The sequence below is a fragment of the Paramisgurnus dabryanus genome, chromosome 22, assembly GCF_030506205.2.
Source record: "Paramisgurnus dabryanus chromosome 22, PD_genome_1.1, whole genome shotgun sequence".
NCBI classification, from domain to species: Eukaryota; Metazoa; Chordata; class Actinopteri; order Cypriniformes; family Cobitidae; genus Paramisgurnus; species Paramisgurnus dabryanus.
This window is the reverse complement of record NC_133358.1, coordinates 6,724,574-6,737,471: the sequence shown is the minus strand read 5'-3', so window position 1 is coordinate 6,737,471 and position 12,898 is coordinate 6,724,574. Positions and strand designations below refer to the sequence as shown.

The 12,898-nt window shown below is 37.5% G+C and overlaps 1 long non-coding RNA gene across 1 annotated transcript; it reads left to right on the top strand.

Annotated features, from left to right (window-relative positions):
- The first annotated feature begins 3,188 nt into the window (after positions 1-3,188).
- Positions 3,189-4,912, top strand: LOC141281401 (uncharacterized). The gene is made up of 5 exons (XR_012335686.1): positions 3,189-3,611; positions 4,153-4,246; positions 4,345-4,477; positions 4,560-4,661; positions 4,772-4,912. It is a non-coding gene; the product is annotated as an uncharacterized lncRNA (long non-coding RNA).
- The last annotated feature ends 7,986 nt before the right edge of the window (positions 4,913-12,898 follow it).

Here is a 12,898-nt window from a genome sequence, read left to right as displayed (position 1 = left end):
TTTAAAGCTGCAGTGCTTACCTGCAGTTCCAATGTGTTTTCACTTTCTCGGAGTTGCTTATACAAACACACACATATATACACACACACACACTGTGCCCTTCATAAATATTGGGATATGTTAATATATATGTACAAATGTATTTCAGTGTATTTCAGGTCCAAATGTAATGGGACAGTTCGCTTAAAAGCTGTTTTATGGACACGAATTGTGTACATGATGTGGGTTCACAGCCACAGCGTCCAAATGCCAAACTTCAACTTCAGACCACAACATGCTTCATTTATGAGGAGATTATTTAACAAATACAAAATTAATGTCCATTAAACAGCTTTTAAGTCAACTGTCCATTTACGTTTGGCCCATTTAAACGACTGTAATTCCTAAATCCTAAAGACAAATTGGAATTTGTGAATTCCCTCTAAATAAAGCTCAGTGTGTGCACTCTGTCCCAATATTTATGGAGGGCACTGTATAATATATGGGGAACAGGGGTGTCATAGTTTTTGTAATTACCCTTGCCTGTAGACTTGTCAAAGTGTTATGAATCAGAACAATCTCTAATAACAGTTTATTTTTATTTAAATGTAGGACAGTCAACAATATGACTTATTGAAAGACCCGGAAAACATCATCATGGGCATATGTGTAATCAAATAGAAAGAAGGTGTTCTTGGAGACTATGACGATATTGGAGTCGTTGTTGGAGTGATGATTCTTGAGCAGCTCAAATCTGTGGCACAAGCCTGCATTGATGCTGGGTTCAATCTATGTGCTTAATTTGGCGTACCCCAAAGAACTTAAATACTAATATGAATTTTTAGAAATTCATTATGCAGATGGATTCTAAAGCTCTCCCCAAAAATTCAAGGACTGAAAAACTTTTAATACTGAAATTTTGCAGCAGTTATGCACGTGCATCCTCGGCATGAAATGTTAGTCCAGATATCACAGCCTGATCTGTTTTTCATTTAAGACCTGGGAATCAGTAGTTTTAAACATTTTAATAATGTGTCATGACTTGATCTCTCTATTTTCTTGTCTTATCCGAGTTTGAGAGATTAGGTTGTGACAGTACGTGTCTGCCCTGAGAGAGTTGTGTGACATGCCCTTCCGCGGTTCCCGTTTCTCTCAGGGTTCGTGAATTGTTTCCCGCTCCCTTATGTTTGATTAAAGGTAGGGTAACAGATTTGATCCTGAAACATTTTTAGTTATGCTGGTTAAAAGTCTCCTCACATCCTGATAGCAATCACTGTGTTAAGTTGTTTAAATGTATTTGTAAAAATTTATGTCATCTGTGAAAGGCGTAGGACCAAAAAATGTTCAACAAATCATAGATTTCGGTCCGAACGGACGTTTCCTTTTATGTCCCTCATATGTAAGTGTAATTTGAATTCCCACCGCGCAGCGAGTCCACGCAGACACCATACGTCATCGGCGCATTCACGTGCGCTCTGTCTGTAAACAGCGAGAACAGCAAACTTTTCTGCTGAATTGACAACCTACACAGGAGCAACAAAACTAAATGCATCTTTTATAACAACAACAGCAAAAACTGCTTGGATCAGCAAGAGCAAAAATCCAAATTAACATCAGTAACTTTACTGCTTTACCACGAGATGCAAACAGCTACAGGAGGCAAAGGGTCTGAAAGGGTCATTGCACTGTTTATTTTGGTAAGGTAGGTACGCGATATGTTTGTATTGAGATGAATTCAGATATTATACTTTGATGAAACGTTGTGTTGCTTATGAAATTTGTGTTCGTTTACGGATTAGCATAACGATATAGTTACTACGTCTACACAATCGAACGTGTGCTTAAACTAATTCTGATGTAAACCAGTTGTTTATGTTGGTTATTTTGGAAGTGTTATTCACTTTGTACTGCAAAGTTCTCTCACTGGTGAATGAGACATGAGACGTGACCGTCTGATCTGTGCGTGTTCATGTGTTTGGAAAGAGGCGTGACTTTTGAGAGCGATTTGACTTGAGGGTGGGATCGGGATTTCATTGCTAGGCGGCTACCGTTAGCATTTTTCAAAATGTGTTACCCTACCTTTAAGCTCCAGGTGTCTGTTATTAGAATTCCCTATTTAATACCCTTCTGTCCTGTCCTCCGTGCGTTGGTATTCTTCTGTGTTCCCTGCAAGTTTCCCTGAGTGTATTCCTGTTTCTGGTATCCTGTGTGAGTTTATGTAGTTTAGTGTTCTCAGTGTTTATGTAGTTAGTTTAGTTCTCGTGTCTGTTTATTGTATGTTTACCCCCTCGTGGGTGTTTTGGTTCTGTGTCTTTGTATATATTAAAGTATTCTTCATTTTAGTCTGCGTTTGGGTTTCCCTCGTCTCCTGTGTTTCCCGATCGTGACATAATGATTATAATGATTCATAAACAAATCTACTGTTGTCTGTAAAAATCTAACACTTTTTTATGAATTATTGTGCAATGTGTAAAGTCAGCACTACTGTTTTGGACTTTTGTGCAGTTTTAACCCTCAAGAGTTCCTTTAAAAAACTTCCTTAAGTGTTCCTAAGGCCACAAAATGACACCTTCACAAAAACTGCTCTAAAAATATCATACGTCAATATTTTTTTTCATTTTAAACGATGCAGTCTTTTAGAACTACTTCTGCCTGAAACATAGATATCAAATATTGATTCAATTTGTGGAAATTTTAACCATTTATATGCCTGTTTGTTTACATTAGCCCATGTTTTTTTAACAGACAAAAACAAAAAAACTAAATATTTTCCAAAAAACACATTTGAACCACCATGTGATTATTATTATTATTATTATACCCTGAGATGGGTCAAAGATTGGTAGCAACATTGATTTTCATGCATTGTTATTTTTTGAACAAGGTCAGATTTTATAAAAAACTTCCTTAAGTGTTCCTAAGGCCACAAAATGACACCTTCCCAAAAATATCATACGTCAATATTTTTTTCATTTTAAACGATGCAGTCTTTTAGAACTACTTCTGCCTGAAACATAGATATCAAATATTAATTAAATTTGTGGAAATTTTAAAGAGCACCTATTATGGGATACACGTTTTTAAACATCCTTTTGTGTGTAAGTGTGCATTAGTACATGCTAACGATATTCAAAAAGTACATACTTTAAAGAAAACGATGACACGAGTTATCGTCTCTAACGTTCGAGGACTACAAAAAACAATCGGATTGTAGGCAACAGTTTACTTCCTGGGATTAGTGACGTAGATAAGACCAACATTATCATAGTTCAGCCCTCTCTGCTTTGCTTGGGTACGCCCTCAAAGACGAGGGTGGGGTGGGGAGCGCCGAGTCAGAAGAGAGCTAAAATGGCGGAGGTTGGGAGTCCCTGCTTTGACTCTGTTTGCAAACTCTTGTTTCATTGTTTAAGCGATTAAATCTCTCGAGTAGACGCTGTCTCTTTAGATGCGAGGGCAAAATAGCACTTTATGGACTTCCACAGAGGACATCATGTTTAATACGGTTCCGGAAAAATCCAGTCAGAAGTTGTTCACGGAGTTTTCACAATAACTGCTTCTCATGAACCGAAGCTGGATTTGCGCAACGTCTCCTCTTGAAAGTTGGATTACTGTGCACTTCTGGATCACAGACTGTAAGTATTCATGTTTATTATTTGCATTTTACTGTACATTACGTAACCGGTAACCGGAGATTAACATAATGTGCGTGTAGAGCTAAGCTTGCAAGCTAATTGTTTTGTGTTGTAATACTGTATTTCATAAACAACGTACCATATTTACACACGTGTATGTTGAATTATGCAGGCTTTCGTTTTTTTTATCGATGTTGGTTTAGACATGTTTACAAACTTGCTAAGTTGCTAAGATAAATACAAATACAAATGCCAGCTAAACTGTTACCGGTAAAATTTGTTCTCATGATCAAACTCAAGAAACTCTAAGTACAGATGATTTGTTTAAAGTTATATGTATTTTACTGTTGTATTTACTTGAAGCTTTCTTAGATTTTGAAACGAAGTAAACACGTAATGTGTGTTGCTAATGTTGGGCCATGTAATATGTAATACATTTACGTTTTAATGAATAGTCTAACGATTTATAGTCGTTGTACTCTATTGTTATAATATTTCTTTTTGACTGAATACATGTTTGTTTTATTTGTCTATATCTTAGATTTGCAGCTGGACACATCCTTCTACACTGTATGCAAACATGCAACATCATTACACACAGTACAAGGAGTCAGACTGGCATATGAGGAGCAAAGGTGTTTAACACATATTATGTATTTACCTAGTGAAACCACTACCAGTCTTAAATGTATAACTGATGATGACAAAGTTTTTTTTCTCTGCATAATAATAGGAACCCAGGCAGTAGCATCGTTTCACAATGTTTCCATCACCATCATCAGTGGATGCCTTTGCCGTCCGTACCCTGAGATTTCAGATTTGCAGCAAAAAAAATTGATTTTCTCATTTATTGGAATGCTGTGCAGGTATTTAAGTATTTTAGTAACTGTGTTAAATAAAGTAGAATTTACTTTTACAATAAATTAATTGCTTGTTTATATTTTACAGGTATTTGTACCTTGCAGCCATCCATTACAATGTCACCAAGCCGTAACAAAAGCAGGAGAGGGAAAGTACAAGGCTATGTTCCCAAAACACAAATGACATACCGTAAGCAGTAATGTTTTATTTCAAATACATTCATAATTAAAAACTTAATGTATGAAGCAGGGAAATAAATTATCAAAACAAAAGATTTATTGACTGCAATATTTCTACAGTTATGTGGAGGATGTGATCAGGCTTGTGTTTGATGAGGTATTTGAAGATAAGCTGAAGGAAACCCCGATTCCAATGGACCTGGCATCACAGTTTGAGAGACCTTCAAAGGAGGACGTGATTGCATGCCATCTTCAGTGCAGGGGTCGTCGAAAGCCAAAATTGTGACCGATCTGATCAGGAAGCTCCAAGCGTATCTGGAGAACAACACACGACAGGATGATAACCTTATAGTGTCGTCTTAGATAGCACCAGCTGACAAAGCTTTGATATGCCATTTATCTGAATAGATAGCTGTAAGAAATGAATTGAACAATTTTTGAAACAAGAGCACAATATGGTTACTAAAGTATGTATATTTGTATATTGTTTAACATTTAAATATATATTTGTAATAAATAAATAAAACTTTTGACTGACTATTATATTTTCTTTAAAGTTGCATCTTTTGTTCTTTTGGGTACTTTGTTACTATAATGATACTTTAGTGTTATTGGTTTAAAAATGTAATAAAACTTACTCTAGTCCTGCACCTCAAAGGCTTATAGTCGGTACAATAAATGTTCTGTGTGTAGGGATTTAGACAATTTGTGCAAAACCTGGATGATGAATCACGCAGGTAAGAGGCCCTGGAACATGTTGCATTCTCCTTAAAACCTAATAAGTAAAAACATAGCACTTATAAGTAAGCAGTTTTTCATAATAAACTTTACCATAGTGAAATAATGTAGAACATTCATTTCAATTAATACTTTCTTTGTGCTACATTTGGTGTTTCCATATAGTTTGCACAGTAATATAGTATGTAACAGTCTTTTATAATAAAGTTTACAATAGTAAAATAATGTTAATAAGTGAAATAGTTTTATAATCATTTCAACAAATACTTTCTATGTGCTACATTTGGTGTTTCCATATAGTTTGCACAGTGATATAGTATGTAACAGTCTTTTATAATAAAGTTTACTATAGTAAAATAATGTTAACAAATGAAATAGTTTTATAATCATTTCAACAAATACTTTCTATGTGCTACATTTGGTTTTTCCATATAGTTTGCACAGTAATATAGTATGTAAGCGGTCTTTTATAATAAAGTTTACTATAGTAAAATAATGTTAATAAGTGAAATAGTTTTATAATCATTTCAAATAAAACCTTCTATGTGCTACATTTGGTGTTTCCATATAGTTTGCAAAGTAATGTAGTACGTTATAATTACCTTTTGGATGTCTTTGCAACACATTTTCGTCTTCGTTTAGCATTCTGGCAGAGCTAAGGACACCTAAAAAAGTTAAATCCAATCGCGTTCATTGACGGAGATCGTTTATATCGTAACGGCCGTCTGAACTCTCTGGATCGAGCTTGAAGTGGTAATGCAGTACAGACACCATCGTTTATAGAGAAATATAGCGCTTGTTTACGTTGCCTGTGACTCTCAGTCAGAACCGGAAAATCCACGCGTAGTCAGGGGCGTAACCTTTCAAACACACGCCGAACCCAGTTGACCAATAACAGTTGAGTAGTCATCTGACCAATCCGAATACACTAGACATTTTGGGAGGCGGAGACAGGAACTAAATCCGAGCGTTTTCTAGACATGCAGAAATCGGTGAGGTATGTAAGCAATTTATAAGACTCACAGTGCATTAGTTCAAGTTTTAATAACATGTATGTACTATGGGATATTACAATAACGTGCTAACGTGCTAATTTATTAGCATAATTGGTGCTCTTTAACCCTTTATATGCCTGTTTGCTTACATTAGCCCATGTTTTTTTTACAGAAAAAAACAAAAAAACTAAATATTTTCCAAAAAATACATTTGAACCACCATGTGATTATTATTATTATTATACCCTGAGATGGGTCAAAGATTGGTAGCAACATTGATTTTCATGCATTGTTATTTTTTGAACAAGGTCAGATTTTATAAAAAACTTCCTTAAGTGTTCCTAAGGCCACAAAATGACACCTTCCTAAAAATTGCTCTAAAATATCATATGTCAATATTTTTTTCCACTTTAAATGATTCAGTCTTTTAGAACTACTTCTGCCTGAAACATACATATGAAATATTAATATAATTTGTGGAAATTTTTACCCTTTACATGCCAGTTTGTTTACATTAACCCATGTTTTTTAACAGAAAAAACAAAAAAACTAAATATTTTCCCCCCAAAAAACATTTGAACTACCATTTGATTATAATTATTATTAGACCCTAGGATGGGTCAAAGATTGGTAGCAACATTGATTTTGATGCATTGTTATTTTTTGAACAGGGTCAGATTTTATACAAAACTCACACTTCCTAAGGCCAAAATGATCCTAAGGCCAAAATGACACCTTCCCAAAAACTGCTCTAAAAATATCATACATCAATAATTTTTTCCACTTTAAACTATTAAATCTTTTAACACTACTTCTTCCTGAAACATGTATGTGAATATTAATATAATTTTTGGAAATTTTAACCCTTTAAATGCCAATATGTTAACATTAATCGAACCACAGTGTTCGGCTGAAGCCGTGAAACCTTTTGTGGGACATCGTAGCCCAGATAGTGACCTGTCCTGATTTCTAACTCCAGAGACTGAGGGCTGATTCTTTTTTTATCTGTAAACACCGGCCAGAATGAGAAGCCCCACATAAGCCTGCAGTTTCTCTGTCTCAAGATCTCTCCAGTCTATGACTGTCTCCCATGTAGGTTTGTCATGGCCCCAATATGCTGCAGGATTTCATGCATCAGCATCAATGAAAAGCTTGAAGTCATGGCACTGATTCGGGCAGTGGCATAGTGTGTGAGCCCTGGGATCAAATCTCTGGCTGCTGGGAAGTAGCGGAGCATCTCCATGTTTGTGGGAGACCAGAAGATTTTTCCATATTTGACGTCCATCCTGCCGCCACTTCATCCATCTCCTCTCTGCTCTCACCTTCTGAGAAGTCTTCTGAAGATCCCTCTAATGAATTAGATTCCAGCTGGTCTACTTCCACCTCTGAGGCCTCCGTGTCGACCTCAGAATCCTCGGAGGAAGATGAGCAGCCGTCCTTGCTCTTGAAGTGCATGATTATTTCAGGAGCCTTATGTGTGCTGTAATGCCTTGCCATTTTCACTACTTCTGCTATACTGTTCATACTTATAGCAGTGTACTTGCATAAACAACATGAGCGAGAAACAAAATGAACATTGATTTTGTTTTGGTTCTGGTCTCTCATCGTTTTTATTACTGAATTAGTTTATAACGCAGAATGTGCCCTTCAAAGAGAGAAGAATTTGGATATGTTGAATATGCCCCCCTGCCCCACTCAACACCGACTCCACCCCGACATCACCACCACCCCCTTACCACTCAGACACACTTATTTTACACACACACCAATTTTCAACATTAAAGGTTTATCTTTTCAGCAGCTATGCGGTCCGCAGAAAACATCAAAAATTGTGACATTTTGATGAATGCATGAAATGGTAAAAAGTAGCGCCACCTGGTGGACAAGTATAAAAATTAAAACTTCAAGGCCAGTAGTTTAAAATGATATATTGACATAAAGGTATGTATTAGTTTAAGTTAAGATAAATGGGGGGTCAATATATATATATTGTTTTTTAAGGTTAGTGATTGCAAACAATTTCCTTAAAAATGTTGAAAGTTAGTCAATGAAATGTGTTTATTTAAATATAGCTAAAATAAATTGATTGCAACCACTTACCTTAAAAAAATATAGTAAATCCAGTTAATAATTTTTCATTAGTCATAAATAAATATTTTAAGTAGCTTAAATAAATTGATTGTAACCGCTTACCTTAAAAAAATTGGGTAAATTGAATGAATAATTTTTTTCAGTGTAGTAGTATCTACGAATTTTACTACAGTTTACTGCAGTTAATTAAAATATTTGTCATGTGGGTTAATTAACCCGTTTAATCCCACCGGTCACATTTGTGACCGTGTTTTTTTTCTTCTTTCTGAAAGCTCTAAAAGTGTTGATGTTGGCTCTGGGCAAGAAATTAAACTTTTAAATGAAAAAATAGATTGTCTTGATTAAAATGTATCAATGTCATGTGACTAGGGTGAAAGGTCACATGACCAGATCAGTTTACTTCCTGCTTGCACATCTAGAAGAAGATGTCTACCTCAGACTACTACAAAAAGAGTTAAAACATCTTAATTAACAAATAGAACTATCAATTTTGTAGGTGGGGTCACTTACAGATATATTTTGAGAATTTTTTTAACGGTCACAATTGTGACCGGTAGTATAACACACTTTTTCTAATGTAAATATGTCTAATTGAATTTTAATGAAGTCCGGCTATGATGTTTCCCACCGGTCACTTTTGTGACCGGGTATAAAACCTAATATTTCACTAACTTAACCAACATAAAATCAAAGAAGGCATAAAGTTTGTGTGTTAGGGAGGTCTAAGGAGTAAATTGCATGTATTCAAATTCCAAGAAAAAATTTGGGATTAAACGGGTTAAGAAAGGGTGATGGACATTTTTCTAATGTTTTTAAATTAGTAGGCATTAAACTATGGAAAGCAGAAAATACCTTTACCTTGCTTTTCTTTCTCTGCTTTTCTCTTTTTCTCTTCATCTCCTAAAAGGTGTCGTTTTAATACCATAGTTTGCCAAAGCCTACCACCTCAACCTCACTAAAATAAGTCTTGTTTTATCTTTATTGAAAGATGTAACGTAAACATTGCGTTGTTATACGATACTACATTACCCATGATCCAAAACATTCCATTTCCATGCATGCGCAATGAGACACACCTGCAAGCGCCATCGCGTCATTAACATTATGCAAATTAGCCCACTCTGTTCTAATTTTGTAAAAAAAAAAATTTGTAAATCTTTACTTATACTTGTATTTATTATCATTTTACTGTGGATTGTTGTGGGGAATTTATCCTGTTGTTTAATCCCTGTGGGTTTGTTTTACCTACCGTCTTTGTGATCTCTTATTGATTAGTGCGTCTATTTAGTCCTGTTCAGTCTTTTTGGATTCAGTTTGCGGTCAGCTATTTTTTCTGTTGACATTTCATTTTGATAGCGTTAATTATAATGTTCACCTTCTTATGAATTTATCAAATATTTATTTTATTTCAATGTGAACAACTGGGAATGAGGGAAAATAACAAAGGTCAGAAAGTTTATAAACTTGTTAGTTTGTTAAGGAAATGTTGAAAGAATTGAAGTAACCATTCACAATAAATATTTTAAATTGACCTAATGTTCAGAAACAATTCAGTTCAAACTATTTTTTTGCATTTCATGCAAACTCATTTCTGAATTTGGTGTAAATCAATATTTTAATAAAAAGTTTTTTAACAGACTTGATCTAAATTGTTCAATTTGAAATATTTATTCATTGCAAGTAATAAAAAAGGCTTCACAATTGGCATAATCTAAAAATTTTAAATTTCTCTCTCTCTCTCTCTCTTTCTGTGCACATGTGCAGAGTGAGTGCGGGGAGCGTTTGCGTAAGGCGTTTGGAGAGTGTGAGGTACGAGTGCTTATTTTCTATTTGTTTTTCTTTATGTGTGTTTGTTTTGTTGTTTTGTTTTGTTTGGTGGTGTATTGTCTTCGTGGTTGATGGTAAAGTGGTCAATTCGCTGGGCTCTCTGCTCCCAGTTTTTTGTATATGAGGTATGTAGGTGTGCGAAATCTTGGGTTTTTAATGAGACGGCATGCGGTTAAAATTGATTCAGTTTTCGGTGTGGAAGAATGTAGCTTAGCTATAGGGACGGAATTGGTTATGAGAATATCTTGTCTGCATCGCGGATGAATTGTGCTGTTGTTGTTTTCGTTAAGAAGATTGATTTGGCGAATCAACTGGTGGAGACTGGTGTTGATATTTGCAGCATTTTTGCTCAGGTGCTTCCTCTTTCTACACCTTCGAAAAGGGTAATGTAGGTAACGTGCCACCCTTTATTAAGAATGAGGTTTTAGCGGCGATCCTGTTAGGAATGACACAACACAGGAATCCCAGCGCAGAGGTGTTTATTCACAATATGTTTAGGAGACAGACACTTGATGTAATCAGATAAATAATGGGATAACACTTGAAGATATGTATATGAGAAAACACAATATGAAAGTCAGTATGTATAAGAGAAAACACTCCGTGTCCGTGAGAATGTAATAAAGAGAAGATAACACTAGGTGGGCGGGGCACAACCGGATCCGTTCGGGAAAGTCACTAGAGTGGGAAACACAGCACAGCTGTAGGACGTCCACTAGCACATCCGAAATCCACAATGAAGAAATCCTGGCGGAGCACAGAGAGAGATTAACAGTCAAAGCCTTCAGCTATTATGGCTGCTGGACAGCGCACTTCAGCAGCGCGGTGCTCAGATGATGGACAGCGCTCAGGGAAATCCGCTGACAGACAGAGCGCAAAACTCGGCTGTGCCACTTCTGCCGAGCAAGCAAGAGATCAGAGATGATAAACAATCCAGCAGCGAGAAGGCGATGACAGGGTATAAATCCACTAGAGAGTATAACAGAACAGGGAATCTGAAGGGGCAAAGGCAGCAGAGAGCACGGATGAATAATAAGATAAACTTATCAAACCACGACAAGACATGAACTAGACAAGGCTAGCGGGCATGAACATACAAAGACGAACTTGCAAAGAATAGAGGAAACGAGGGGAATTTAAATCAAATCGGATTGGGCAAATAATTGAATTCAGGTGTGTGACGCCGGTGAGAAGAGGGAACAGGATTAAGGTGGGAAAAATAAACAGGTTTAAGCTTGGACACATGGAAAACAGGGTGAACCCGACCGAGAGCTGGGGGCAATCTGAGCCTGACCATCACGGGATTGATAACCTTAACTATGCTGTATGGCCCAAGAAACCATGGAGCCAGCTTGCGAGAGGGCTCACGGAGAGGTAGATCCTTGGACGAAAGCCATACTTTCTGCCCATAGATAAAACGGGGCGCGGGTCTACGGTGACGGTCGGCCGCGGCTTTGGTTCGTCTGGATACCTGGCGTAATGTAAATCTAGCTTTCCTCCAGGTGCATTTGCAACGACGGACGAAAGCCAGCGCAGACGGAACCACCGCATCAGGTTCTTGGGACGGGAACAAAGGAGGCTGAAACCCCATGGACGCCTCAAAAGGGGACATATTGAGAGAAGAAACAGGGAGAGAATTATGGGCGTATTCGACCCAGGGTAGCTGTTGGCACCAGGAGCTCAGATATTGTGATGTCAGACAGCGGAGAGCTCTACCTAAATTTTGGTTAGCCCGTTCACATTGCCCGTTGGTCTGAGGGTGATACCCCGAAGACAAGCTGGCCGTGGAACCAATTTGTCTACAGAATTCCTGCCAGAAATGAGAAATAAACTGAGGACCCCTATCTGAAACAACGTCTGTGGGCAGACGATGTAAGCGAAAGACGTGTTCGATCATTACCTGGGCTGTTTTTCTTGGCAGTGGGAAGCTTGGGCAAAGGGACAAAGTGAGCCGCCTTGGAGAAGCGGTCAACAATGGTCAAAACAACAGTGTTTCCCTTAGAATTAGGCAAATTGGTCAAAAAATCAATGGCGATATGAGACCAAGGGCGAGAGGGAATGGGTAACGGTTTAAGCAGACCAATAGGGGCTTGATGAGAGGCCTTATTACGGGCACAAACCTGACAGGCTAACACAAACTGTCTGACATCCGGACCCATAGAGGGCCACCAGAAACACTGACGTACAGTAGCCAATGTTCTCCGAACCCCCGGATGGCAGACAAACTTGGACTCGTGACTAGGGATGTCCCGATCCGATCACGTGATCAGAAATCGGCCCCGATCACGTGGTTTCAGACTCGATCGGAATCTGACGTTACCTTCCGATCAGGACTCGGATACATATGCAGGGTTTAAATTGGGCCAGCACACATACTGAAGGTCTCGCTCTGCTCCGCGCCAGTGTACGCGCTGCGCTGGTGCGTATGAACTGACGCAAATAATAAACGTGTTTTCATTCATAGGCTTCACACACTCGTGCATGCGGTGCACCCAAAAGCGGGTTTTTACTGCTCATTTAAACGACGCGTCGATCGTTTTTGTCACTATATGCTCAGTTAATCTACATCAGCACGCAGCTCCGTGTCTCACTCAGA